This window comes from Rousettus aegyptiacus, unplaced genomic scaffold (genome assembly GCF_014176215.1).
Source record: "Rousettus aegyptiacus isolate mRouAeg1 unplaced genomic scaffold, mRouAeg1.p scaffold_m13_p_5, whole genome shotgun sequence".
NCBI lineage: Eukaryota > Metazoa > Chordata > Mammalia > Chiroptera > Pteropodidae > Rousettus > Rousettus aegyptiacus.
The window spans coordinates 70141188-70154177 of NW_023416308.1; the positions used below are offsets into that span (position 1 = coordinate 70141188).

General features: G+C 34.7%; 1 pseudogene; it reads left to right on the top strand.

Annotated features, from left to right (window-relative positions):
- Nucleotides 1–2604: 2604 nt before the first annotated feature.
- On the top strand, nt 2605–2723 carry LOC118603057 (annotated as a pseudogene).
- The last annotated feature ends 10267 nt before the right edge of the window (nt 2724–12990 follow it).

Genomic DNA, 12990 nt, shown 5'->3' on the forward strand with positions numbered 1-12990 from the left:
AATTCCCCCAGAGAAATACCTGTATATGCTCTGTATTTCATCCACTTTTTGTTTAATGTCCTCATCGAAAGGTAAAGTACTGTTCAATTGTCATGGCAACCCATTAAATTCAAGTCTAATTTATTCCTACACAAACTATAAAGATACTGTTCATCATCTTTAGAATTCTTTCTTTTTTTTATCTTATTTTTACCTTTCAGTTTTTATATTATTATTATTTTTTTATTAATCATGAATCCAGTGAGTTTTCTGCAGCTCTTAGTATAAATTGCAATCATGGAGCAAAAAAGATTCTTTAAAAAATACATACGCCAGAAACTTCACCTTTATTTTATTATTGAATACTCTCAAAGGAGAATTTTGTTTTCAGTTTGCGGATGTTAAAATTAAAAATCATAAAGGTGAAGTAACTTACCAAGAGCACATGCCTATAATAGAATTATAGGGCTCAGTTCTATAAGACCCTGAAGCCTATGTTTTTCTTCATTTCTTTAAGAATATTCAGTAGTTAACAACTACAGAAATCCTAGCAAGCTGCTTCTCTCTCTCTGGACTTCAAAATAAAGCTCGTAAATATTATGTTTTATAATTCACAAAGCATTTTTTATAGTCATTGACTCATTGAAAGCTCTCGAAAATATTGTTATTGTTAGTCTCATTTTTTTTTTTTATAGATGAAGAAACAGAAGCTCAGGTGAAAACAAATTATTTCCCCAAAATATTAAACTCATTAAGTGACAAAGCTAGCACTTGAAAGAAAATTGAGTCTACAAACTCCATGTTTATCTATTTCACTATGGTGCTGTGCTGTGAAGCCAGATTCAGCTGGGTTTAGTAAAGCTGAAGATCTCAGCAAATGTTAATCAGGCTTTTAGTTATGAGAAATACTGGGAGAGCTTTGGTAGCAACAAAATAAGTAAGGCTTAAGTGGTTCCTCTCTTCCCATTTCCTAGTCATGAGTGTGTGCATGTGTGCTGCATGCACCACACACACACACACACACACACACACGTGTTCTGAATGCTTTCTGAGAATGGGTTTAAAAACCAGAGTGACCAAGGCATTGCAGAGCACTAAGACATTTAATCTCAAAAACTAACCACTGTTCTTCTCAACTTGTTAAATATTCATGCTTTAGGGGATGAAAGTCTTTACAGAGACTTATTTTGCAAATTAAATAATGTTTCCAAAACCTCAAATGGCTCCATAATTTGTAAATAAAATTATGTATATAATATGGATAATGAATAATCACTAATTCATTTATTTGAGGATTATAACATTTATAATAACAATATACTCTAATAGAGTAATATAATTAAATACCAATTAATTAATATTACCAAGCTGGGCTTTTTCATCTTCAGAGATTTGTAGATATATGAAGAGAAGAAATGCATTTAGAAACAGGTGGAATGAAATCTTTCACATTTGCCATGATGAGTAGGTTAATATTTTCTTTTGCTTAAATGAATACCACCTGTTTTTTTTTTTTTATGATGATGAAAGATAGCAAAACATTTAAATTTCACTCCTGCCAACATTTATCAGGCACCATTATATTAATAATGGTGTGCTACACTGTAATTTCAGAAATAAATGCCTAAAAATGCTTTCTCTTCCTTGCTCGATGCAGCATAAAATATAGCAAGAGATCAAAAAGGGTCATGAACAAATATATAATTGTATAATATTACAGATGCTTTTCAGAACTATCAATAATGTCTACCTTTTAGGATCTAAATTTAGCTTAGAAATGCTCTTATAGATGAAATGTAGAAGGAGGGTCCTAGAAGAGTGACATTGCATTGTAAAATAGGTCTGAGTTTCATCAGTAAGTCAGTAAATGAGTTGCCTTCCTAAGATTCAGTTTTCTCTGTGTAAAGTAGACTGTTACAACTGAGCTGGGAGTTTGTGACATGTATTTGGAATGTTGTACAAAATCAACTCTAGTACCTTGTGGGGCCTCAAACTGTAATCATCATCATTGTTACCCCTGCTAACTCACATTTGTTTTTAATGCCTTTATTTTGTTGTTTCTGTTGTTTTTATTCCTATTATTGTTTTTTTCTAACCAAGGATGCATTTGCAGGAAGGGCTCAAAGTAACACTTTGCAGCCTCATGTGTTGGGGGGTATGGTACTGTATTCCAAGCAATTACTGGAATCAAGCAATATTTCAATAATGGGAAAAGGGCATTAGTTTCATGTATATGTCCATTTATCAAATATTTATTAATCATGAACTAGATATCATATATCCCATGGTGAGTAAAAGAGATCCATTTCTTGCCCTTAAGGAGTTTATAATCTATTTGGAGAGAATAAAATTAATCAGATAATCCCACAAATACATGTAAAATTGTAAATGCGTTAAATACTAATGAGGAGCGAGACATGGTGAATGAGAACTCATAGGAAGTTTTTGTGGTCAGGGAATTTGGGGCTAGGTGGAGCACCAGAATCTCTACAGAGAGCAAACCCCATCAGGCATAAATGTCATGGATCTGCTTCCGAGTCCCACCAGCAATGCATCTCTGTCCAGTTGACATTCCTAAGCAAATTGATGAATCTGGAATCATCTCACAGTTAAAATGCATCTTAGGTCTGTGACCATGCCACCCTGAACATGCTCGATCTCAGCTGATCTTGGAAGCTAAGCAAGGCCAGACCTGGTTAGTACTTGGATGGGAGACCACCTAGAAATACCAGGTGCTGTAGACATTAAAAGAAATGCATCCTAGGAAAATACCTTGCTGTATATTGTGAAAATTTGAAGAGAATTTGCTAGATTTAGAGCCATGTAAACATGGCTATAAATGTGTTACTGTTCAACAACTACACTTCATAGTCAAGTAATCCACAGGTTAACATAAGAAGAAATATGCTAATATTGATGTTAGCTATTAATGAAACAGTTATATGAAATATGATGGAATTGGCTTATATAGATGTCGTTTTTTTTCACTGTTTTCCTGTTCACATTAGAAAAAGTCATCTTTTACATCTAACCTTGTAGTGAATGATCATCTAGTCTCTCAACCAACACTTAAGCAACCACTATGGGATAGACATGAAAAACTTCAGAGAAACTCAGACAAAGAACAAATGTATAGGCAAAGTGAACTTTAGAGAACTCCCATTCATATTCCAACAGACTTGCAAGTAAATAGCTACAAGATAAAATATTTTAACAAAGTAAGTGTAAGGTACAGTGACAACAAAAGTGACAGTGATGATCAAATTTCTCTGGGAGAAAGGGAAAGGGAGGAAACAATAAATAAATTAAAAATAAAAAGACACTATTTCTGGGTCATGAAGAATAAATATGCATTTTCCTAATACACAAGTGTGGACACATCTATTCTAAAAAGGAGAAATAGCCTGTAAAAGGCGCTGCAGTGAAAAATATCATGGCTTATTTGGGGGAATATAAAAATTTGTAATTACTAAAGCAAAAGGTTTTAGGGTAGAATTAACAGTAAGTTTGAGGAGAGACAAGATAATGAGTCTGGATGATAACAGAGGGGTAGAAGTAAATTGTAATGTATATATATGCACATATATATGTACACATTTCAAATAATATATTTCTATATTTTATATAAAATATGTTTATCTGTCTCCATACTCTTTAGAAAGTATCATAAATATCATTAATTGTGAGCAAAGAAATGAGGACTTCTGGACTTAGCTTTCCCGCTATTCTCTGTATTAATATTTTTAGAAAACTAAATGAGTTAGTAGACAAGGAGTTATGTTTAATGGCTATACAATAACCTTATGTGGACTGTGTGCTTCCTTAAGTGGAAAATCTGAGAAACACAGTTGTAAATGGTATAAAAATCTGCTTCCAGATTATCCACTCCTTGGAAGAGGACTGAAAGAATTCTAAGTGGGAAATGTGTTGCAGTTCTAGGGGTCAGAGGGGACCTCTGTTCTCAAGGCAGTTTTGAGGAGATTTGTGCTCTCATGGAATGGATGAATGGTCCCTGATGTTAGAGCTTGCAGAGGAAAGCAGAATGCTATGCCAAAGAACACAGGCTCTGGCTTTAGACAGACTTAACCTTATGAAGCATTCCCAAAAGCGTTGGACTTCTTGGGTTTTGGACTTCTTGCCTGGGCTTAGCATCCACTTACTCAGCCCTGGTGGATTAATTTAAAGGAATTGAAACCGAGCAGACAAGTTTCATTTGAAAACATGTGAGCTTTTTTAAAACAGATTTTTTTTTTTTTTTGGCGGGGTGGGGAATGGTGGCTTTCGAGTAGACTGACAGCCATTTTACTCTTCTGACCTTCAGGCGTTTCTCCAGTCACTTCTGTGGTGAGTGTACCCGACTTGGCTTCCTCTTCTTTGCTATCCTCTTATGCTGATTTCTCTGGAGCTTCCTTTATTCATAGCTGGCAATTTTAGTGATACCAGTGGATGGGAGAAAGACACATCTGTGCCCCTTTAATCTTACAGTTTCTGTTGTACAAAGATTTAGTCAGCAGTTTTAAAATCGGTTCACCTAGAAGCTCTAGAATAGATCCTCAATTTAAGTAAGCCCTAGGGGATTAGTTGAGAAAATTGGAATCACAAGAGGCTAGTGTGAACGTGATTACATCAACCTCTACTTATTTAACATATCACATGTTAGGTACTTAACCTGTAGTACAACTGATTTACCTGGCAACCAAGCACAGTTGGCACTGACTACTCCTTATAGTGGGGATACCAAGCTAAAGATGTCAAGGTCAACACTGGGTCCAAAATTACACCTAGGTAAGAACTACAATCTGTTCTAATTTCAGCAATGACCATACTGATATTAGTGATCATATAAGGAAAAGAAAATATTTATTGAACACTTTCTTTTAATGTAGATGCTCTACTAGCCTTCTACATGAATTATATCTTTTACAAAAATCACCAAGATACATACTATTTTCATTATTGTCAATTTACAAATGAGAAACTGAAACCCTGAAGGCGTATCTTGCATAACCAAGCTCTCAGTTGGAGAGCCAGAGGAGAGAAAAAGCAATTAGGGGGATCATTTTATAAACTATATAAATGTCTAACCCATGTACTGTATACTTGAAACTAATAATAAAATAAACTTTTTTTTTTTAAAAAAAAGTAGTGAATAACTGAGGTTATATTCAAACCCATACAATCTGATTCCAAAGCTCACACCCTTAACCTAGAAATTATCCTTTTTCATCCAGGTAGATAGAATGCAAACCATGTTGCACTGAAAATAAACATTATAATAGTTAAATTATCTCCCTATTCTGTTTCTATATCTAAAGATTCTGTAAAGAGTGGTGGCAAGAGCTGAAGAGATTTGCCCACATTAAAAATAATTGTTAACTGACAAACTGCAATTAGAATCCAAGTGCTCTGACACTCAGTCTAGAATTATTTATCTGGTCCTATATCAATGATACAGAAGAAAAGCAGAAAATATTCAGTGTGTAGAATCCATTTGATTTAATTTTTTACAAGTGATGAAACTAATGTAGCTCAAAGAGACAAAAAATACATACAGTTTCAAAATATTTCACTGTTCTATGTATGAAACTCGTTTTCACATTTTCTATTCTGTGTTGCATATATATTTTGAGAATAATTGCAGGTTGAACTTAGACAATTTCTCTTTTTTCTCTTTGTGATTACAGCAAAAATGCCTATGCATGCCTCTTTATTATTTTAAGTGAGTGGCACCTTTTCATATCTGTTTGGGCCTTTAAGGCTAGGGTGAGGATTATTTAATCAGCACGTTAGACAGCCTTCAATTTGTATCAAGTAGGTTAGTAACAGTCTGTTCAAACTGGACAAATTTTCTATGTGAGCTGAAAATTATGAAATGGTTTGACTCACATAGCCAATTGCTAAAGGAAATCAACATATATTTATTGAGCCAATATATGTCAGGAGCTGGACATACTATACGAACTCACTGTTTAAATTTTGCTTGCACTGGCATATCAGTGCTAAACACGTAATTAAGTGCATGGGGGTAGGACTAGATGGGACGATCACATCCTGGTAGTGTTAGCAAGGCAATAGAGGAAGGAATGGCAGTCTTGAGACCAAGAGGTTCAGTTCTGCATTCAACCTCTACTTACTATGTGACCATCGGCAGATCATTTGACCTCTCTCATTCCTGCCTCTTTTGTGAAATAGGCACATTTTTGGTGTGTAGTGCAGCGTGACTCCACTGACTAGAGATGGGTGCACTACCCACTGTGCCAATGATGCTACTTCTGCCTGCAGCATTTCTGTATTGTCAGCATCTCTACTCATCAAATACTTTGTTATTTTTATATCAAATTCTTGCACGTTAATTATTTTCACACATTTGAGAGTCAAGTTCATATACAATCATGTTTGTGATGATCACATTTTAAATAGCAATTTTTCTTTTATCCTTGTGATAAGTTGTGTTGAAAAAAACAGAAGCATGTGTTGTAATATGATAAGAGGGAACCAATGCTATTCTTCCTCCTGCTATTTCTCTTTTAAATCTCCTGTGATTTAGAAATTATCCTCCTGTGATTTAAAATCTCCTGTGAAAGGACAGTGCAGAGCAGTTGGCACATAGTAAGTATTCAGCATTTTCTATCCAAATTAATAAATGGTGTGCCTTCTCTTCTCCCCGTAACTTTTGGTTACATGTCAGCATGACTGTGGAATAGAAATCCTAATTCAAAGTTTCATTTATATATCTGCTTCCTATTCAGAGATTAGTGCAAAGTAGCCACAATTAAAAAAAAAGTGCTTATTTTTCTGTCAACACAATTTCTCAATGTGTCCCAAATAGTTATAAATCAAAGATCAACTTAATATCAGATGCAATTAGATAAGATATAACTAAATTGTCTTGGAATTGTTTTCAACAAATAGGACACAATATATAAAAGTCTTCTATTCGGGCAATCAGAAATAGAAACATCAGTTATGATGTTAGATATTTACGACTTTTAATGAAAATAATACATAAAAAAGTGAAATAAGATATTAATGGGATGTTTAAATTTCAGACAGAATGGTTGAGGCATCAGAGGGAAGGAGCCTTTTAAATCAAGACCCGAAGGAAGGGAGAGATTAAACCTTGAGAATATCTAGAAGAGACCATTTCTATTCTGGAGGGAATAGAAAGTGCAAAGACTCTGAAGAGGATGGGGGAGGGCATGCTTAGTGTGTCGGAGGAGAAACAAGCCCATCAGCGCTGGAGCACAATGAATAAGGAGGTAGGGTGAAGAGATTCAGGGAATAAGGTCATCTGGGATATCATGGGCCATAGTAAAGACTTTGGCATGGACTTAAGCATTTACTCTGAGCAGGACGATGTTTCTGAAGGGAATGAGACATGATCTGACTTTAGGTGCTCCATACCTGATTTAAGCTCAATATCAAAACCTTTGTTGACTCTGTAATAAGTTCTCTTATTGTGCTAGTATTGCCTATCCATCCACTTATTTCCAACCTAAAAATAAAAATTTTAAAAATAAAGAAAAACTGTATTAAATTGATAGAGCATCTTCCACATGTAGACACAGGCTATCCTCAGTTTCTACCTGAGATCTCTAAGTCTCTTTTTCTAGCTACCTGCCATTCTCTTTGTATTTATTTTGAAGGCAATTATTATTTTCATTATTATCATCATCATCATCACCGTCAAAATATTTAAATTTATCTAAAGGCTTGAGATCATTTAGAAGGGGTAGAGTATGCCAAAAAATGAAGCTAAAATTCTTTAACTGGGAAACACAACTTTAATTGGATTTCTCTCTTTTGTTTGGAATGATAAGAAATCTTAGAAATCTGGGAGTGACAGAGAAAATAAGATGGCGACACTTGTTTTAATATGATTTTGGTGAATTAAAATTTTTTATATTCTAGAAGATTACATAGATATATAGATGATAGAGATGTATATCTATGGCTATGGATATATAGATATTGATATAAATATAGGTAGATATAATATTGCAAGTCATTTTTTATCAATGAGGAATAAAATTAGTATTCTATTAAATGACAGGTATTTGACATAATTTTATTTGATTCTGTCTTCTTTGCACATATGCAAGACTTTAATTTGTAACCCCATTTTATAGATGAGGAGAAAGGACCATGGAAACTAAGTAACTTACCCAAGGAATTTTAACCCATGTTTCACTCAACTCTAAAATACAATAGTATTCCTTGGCATTTCACTTCCAGAGACATGTGGTAGGTATGCCAACCTTTCTGATTTATTTTCACTGCCATGTTTTGCCAAATCTCAGTATTATTTCCAGATATGCCAGCTAAGGCTTCAGAATCTTTTCCATCAGTATTGTAGATGGCCAATTCCAGGCAGATGGAATCAGCCCATGTGATGGAACCCCTTACTCATCTATTCCTGTACTATTCCACCTTGATCTCCGTTCTTACCTTTCAAATGCTGGCCAGTTTCCCCTACAATTAATTGTAGGGTATAATATGATAGAAGCTTAACATCACCTTGTGACTTGCTTAAATTCCATCAAAAAGAGGCTTTTTCCTCAGGTAACATCACCATCAACTATTTGCCAGGGCTAGTAATTGAAGGATCCTCCTAGATTCCTTTCTTGGCTTCATATACCATGTCCAATCCATCATAATGTCTTGTCAGCTATACTTCTAAAATCTGTTCTTAGTTTGATCCCTCTTTCTATATCTACTGCTAACAACCTATTTCAAGGTTGGTATCTAGCCTAAGTTAGTATCATATCTTGACTAAATTACTACCATAGCCCCATGCTTCTATGACTTCCTTTTTCCATAAAAGTTTAACTATACCACAGTCAGAAAAAAATAAATGTAAATCAAGTCATTGCTTTTCTCAGGATAAAATCTATACTTGTTAACTCAATAAGTAACCGCACCTGCTTCTGTCTATGAATGCAACTTCTATCATTCCTCTTCTCTTTCTTGCTCTAGAAAGCAAATGTTCTAAAAATGTTCTAGAGCACTGCTCTAGATGTCCCAGATGTTTTAGAGTGCAAAGAAGCTCCCTTTGACACTATCCTTTTTTGTATTATTGCAGAGAGCCAAAGCTCATTCCCGTCTCAGGGTCTTTGCTTTTGATATTCCATCTGCCATCAGGTTCTTCTTTCTGGGCTACTTCTTAATATTTTTTTGTCAAGTCTTAGGTCAAATATGTTCTTTCCAAAGAGCTTTCACTGACTCCTATCTGGAATAATTTATCTTCCTGTGTTTCTTTACATATTACTAGCTGAAGTAATATTACTTATTTGTTCACTCATTGATTGTCTGTATCTATTTCTGGAATATAATTTCCATTGTAGAAGTTTCTCTACTCTCTCATTCAGCATCATCACCCCAGTGCTTGTATTAGGCTGCACCAAGTGCTCAGTCATGATTTCCTACGAGAATGAGTAACAAGTATCTGAGTTGTTAGACCACTGGTCACATACCTGTTCTATCCTTATATGTATGACAGCAGCTCCCTATCCTCTGTGATTTTTACTCATGAGATAATAGAGCAAAATCAGGGCCTAAAGCTAATGTGTAAAGCCTAGTATATAGATGGTAATCTTCCATTTTCTTAGAAGTTTTCTCCTTGGCCTACAATGAAAAGAAACACCTCTATATTGACTGTTGTTTCCACATATTAAATTTTGCCTTGGGCACAAGCTTTACTGATGCCTTAATCATGGCCTGCCTGGTTCCTCCCAGATTCAATAAGTCCTGTTTTGTCAATATCTTCCCATTCTCCCTCTCACTTTATGTGATTGTACATGATCCTCGGAGACTAGTCCAAGCAGCCTTTTTGGCTCTTATGACTGAGTTTTGCATTTTGGTGTTCAGAGTATCTGACTTTCAGTTTTCATATAAATTTCATAACTCTTTTTTTTTTTTTTTAATCCTGAGAGACAAGGCTATATTGGATATAGAAATAAATGTGTTTGTAAGAGCAGACTTTTCTGGTTTCCTCTTTCTAATTCAGTCATCAGAAAGGTACTTTCTCCAACTTGCTAATGCTCCAAGGATTTTTTTTTTTTTTCCTGCTGGGCCTTTCCAGCTGTTTTGGCCTATGCCTGAAAGACATTTCACCCTTCACCTCTTTTTGCTTCCTAGCTCTCCTTCAACTTTAACTTTCAGGTATTAATTTCACCATCACTTCCTTTACAAAACTTTCCTTAGCACTGCCACACTCTAACCCCAACATGCCAAAACTGGGGTAACTTTTTATTACCATGAACTTCCATAGCATATACAACTCTCACTGGTATGTTTTATGCTGTATTCACTGAGATGAGCTCACTGAGGGGAGGGATTGTGTCTTCTTTGAGCCATTTTTAAACCTAGTAAAGAGTCAATAAATATTAGATGAATGAATGGATGAATGAGTCATTTCTGGCCTATTCTGCTTCTAATTGTTCTATTACATCTCATCAAAGGATACTCTCTATTAAGACAAGGAACAATTCTTTTATGTTTATATCCTTACAGTTTGAGCATATTCCAAATGACAGAGCAGATGCTAATATCAAAAATCACAGTTAATTGCATTAAAAATAAAATAAAACAAGAGTCACTTTGTAAGAGTTTTTCAAGCAATACATTGGCCTTATGTACACTTTTCTGTATATATTTTATACTTCAATAAAAGTGTTTAAAAGTAATTTGCAATGCCAGAAGACAAATATTAGATAAAGAAACTGATACATTAGAAGTAATAATCATTTTTATTAAGTTTTTTGGAAACTGATATTGAAGTTGAGAAATACATAGGGATAAATTAATAAATGCAGGGGGTTAGAGAATTTTCACAGAGGGAATAGTCCTGAGAGTAAGAGTAAGTAGGCACAATGAGAGGGGTCAAAAGCAGGTTGGGCAGACGCAGTGAGGCTACAGAAATACAAAGGCTAGAGGACAGAGGGCCTGGAGGTTACTGCTAAGAATCTAGCTTGTTATTTTAATCTGAGATCTGATAGAAGAGTTGTAAACTATTAAACGGATACTCTGTTTTTAGAATAGAGGATATATTTTAGATAGTGGCAGTTTGGACTGGGTTTTAATAATGAAAAAGAAAGAAAGGAGGGGAGAGAGGGAGAGAGGAAAGAATGGAAGAAGGGAGGGAGGGAGGAAAAGAGCAGGGGAGGAAAGAGGAAGGGAGGAAGGAAGGAAGAAAATGAGAGAGAGACAGGAGGGAGAGACAGAGGGAGGATTGAAGGAGACAGCAAGGCAGAAAGGAGAAAATGGATTTTTAAATCTAAGAAATAAATCACTAAGTTTATAGGATATGCAGGGGTACCAAGAATACTGATTCCTATTTTTTTATCAAGCAGAAAGTAAATTTTATTGTTTTTAGTGATATTAATTTTAACAAGAGATTTCTATGTTCTGGGCCTTAGTTCACTGCCTAGAAGTGACCTATGCACTATTTCTCTGATTTTGAGTTCTCTAACCTAATAGTTATGAGCATCTTATTGACTATTAAATTGATTAGTATATACCTGTTACTCTCAATATGACCATTGTTTTATGGTCCCACTTTAGATGAAAATGTGACTGAATTATTTAGTAGAGCAATAGTTGTTGATATTAAGAACAGTTGATATTGAAATCAATATGATTGAAAGGGAAGGCAATCAATAAATCTTTCTACTTTTACCTGAGATGTTTTTGCTTTTTTCTAAGGAATTTGCCTTTCTTTAGATACTACCTGTTCTTCTCATTGTTTTATATCTAAATGTTTCTTCTTCATCATTATTATTATTATTATTGTTATTATTAATTTCAAAAAATCAGGAAAAATTTAAACAGAATAGTATTCAGAACTGGATGGCATTTTAGATTCTTTTAGCTGCTATGTGGAGGAAGACCTTAGACAATGACAAATCCAGGGAAGAATGAAAGCCACAACTAAGTTAGAAACAATGGGAATAGAGATGAAACTATCCTGTTGATTATTAAATAGTTAGAAACCAAAAGAGTTAGCAGCATTCATATGAATGGATTTAATATGACTCCCAGGTTTCTAGTTTGGACTGCTGGTTTGGTGGGGGTACTTTTCATTGTAATAAACTGGAAGATGTGAAACATGAGTTCAATTTTGTATGTATTGGATTTGTGTTATCTGGGAGGCAGTCAGCTAAATGTCTAACAGAAAATTAAACATAAATATATATAATGCTAATAATGAAGAAGGTAGTGTTTATTTGGTTAAGTAAATTACTCAAGGTCATTTAGCTAATAAGTGCCAATCTTTCATTTAAATGTAGGTTCATTTGATTATATTACTCTTTCTATAATAAGTTATTGTCTCCTATTTGTGGCAGAGAGTGGAAAGAGATGAAATAGAAAAGGTGGCAAGAGCAAGATTGGCTTCCCTTTCCTTTAGCAGATACAAAAGCACCATCCACTAAACAAGTACTGAACATCTTCAGTGTGCCAGAGTGAATTGAATGTTTGGAATATGACAGCAACCAAGGCACAGTCTATTTGCTAGCATATCTCAAGTTGCTTACAGTCCAAAAGAGATGGGTGCATATATAGGTAACTTACCTTTTTGTGAAATCCTTGGGGGGAGACTCGATGTTTGATAATAGCAATCAAAAAAGGAAAAGAGTTGTTTTTTCTTTTGTTATATGGTGTTATCCCCACCTCCAGAAAATGCTCTCATCAATTCTTTGATTTCTGGGGGGAAATTACCAAAAAGAAAAAGTACCATGTTTCTTGTTCATATACTGAAGATTTTGGAGGAAATACAGTGGACCAGGCTAGGAAGCTCTTTCAAATCAGTTCCTTCCAGACTCTTCCTCTTTCTCTCTTGCAAGAGTGAATACTCAGATATGTACTGCTGTTCTGTATTTTGAGGTATTTTGACACTGAGATGTGTGAGTTGCTTCACACAAAGCTCTTTGACACTTTTAATACCAGTTCTGAAATACATCTTCATTAGCTCTGAACCTGAAAGAAGGTGGGGGAAAAAACACATTCCAGAGC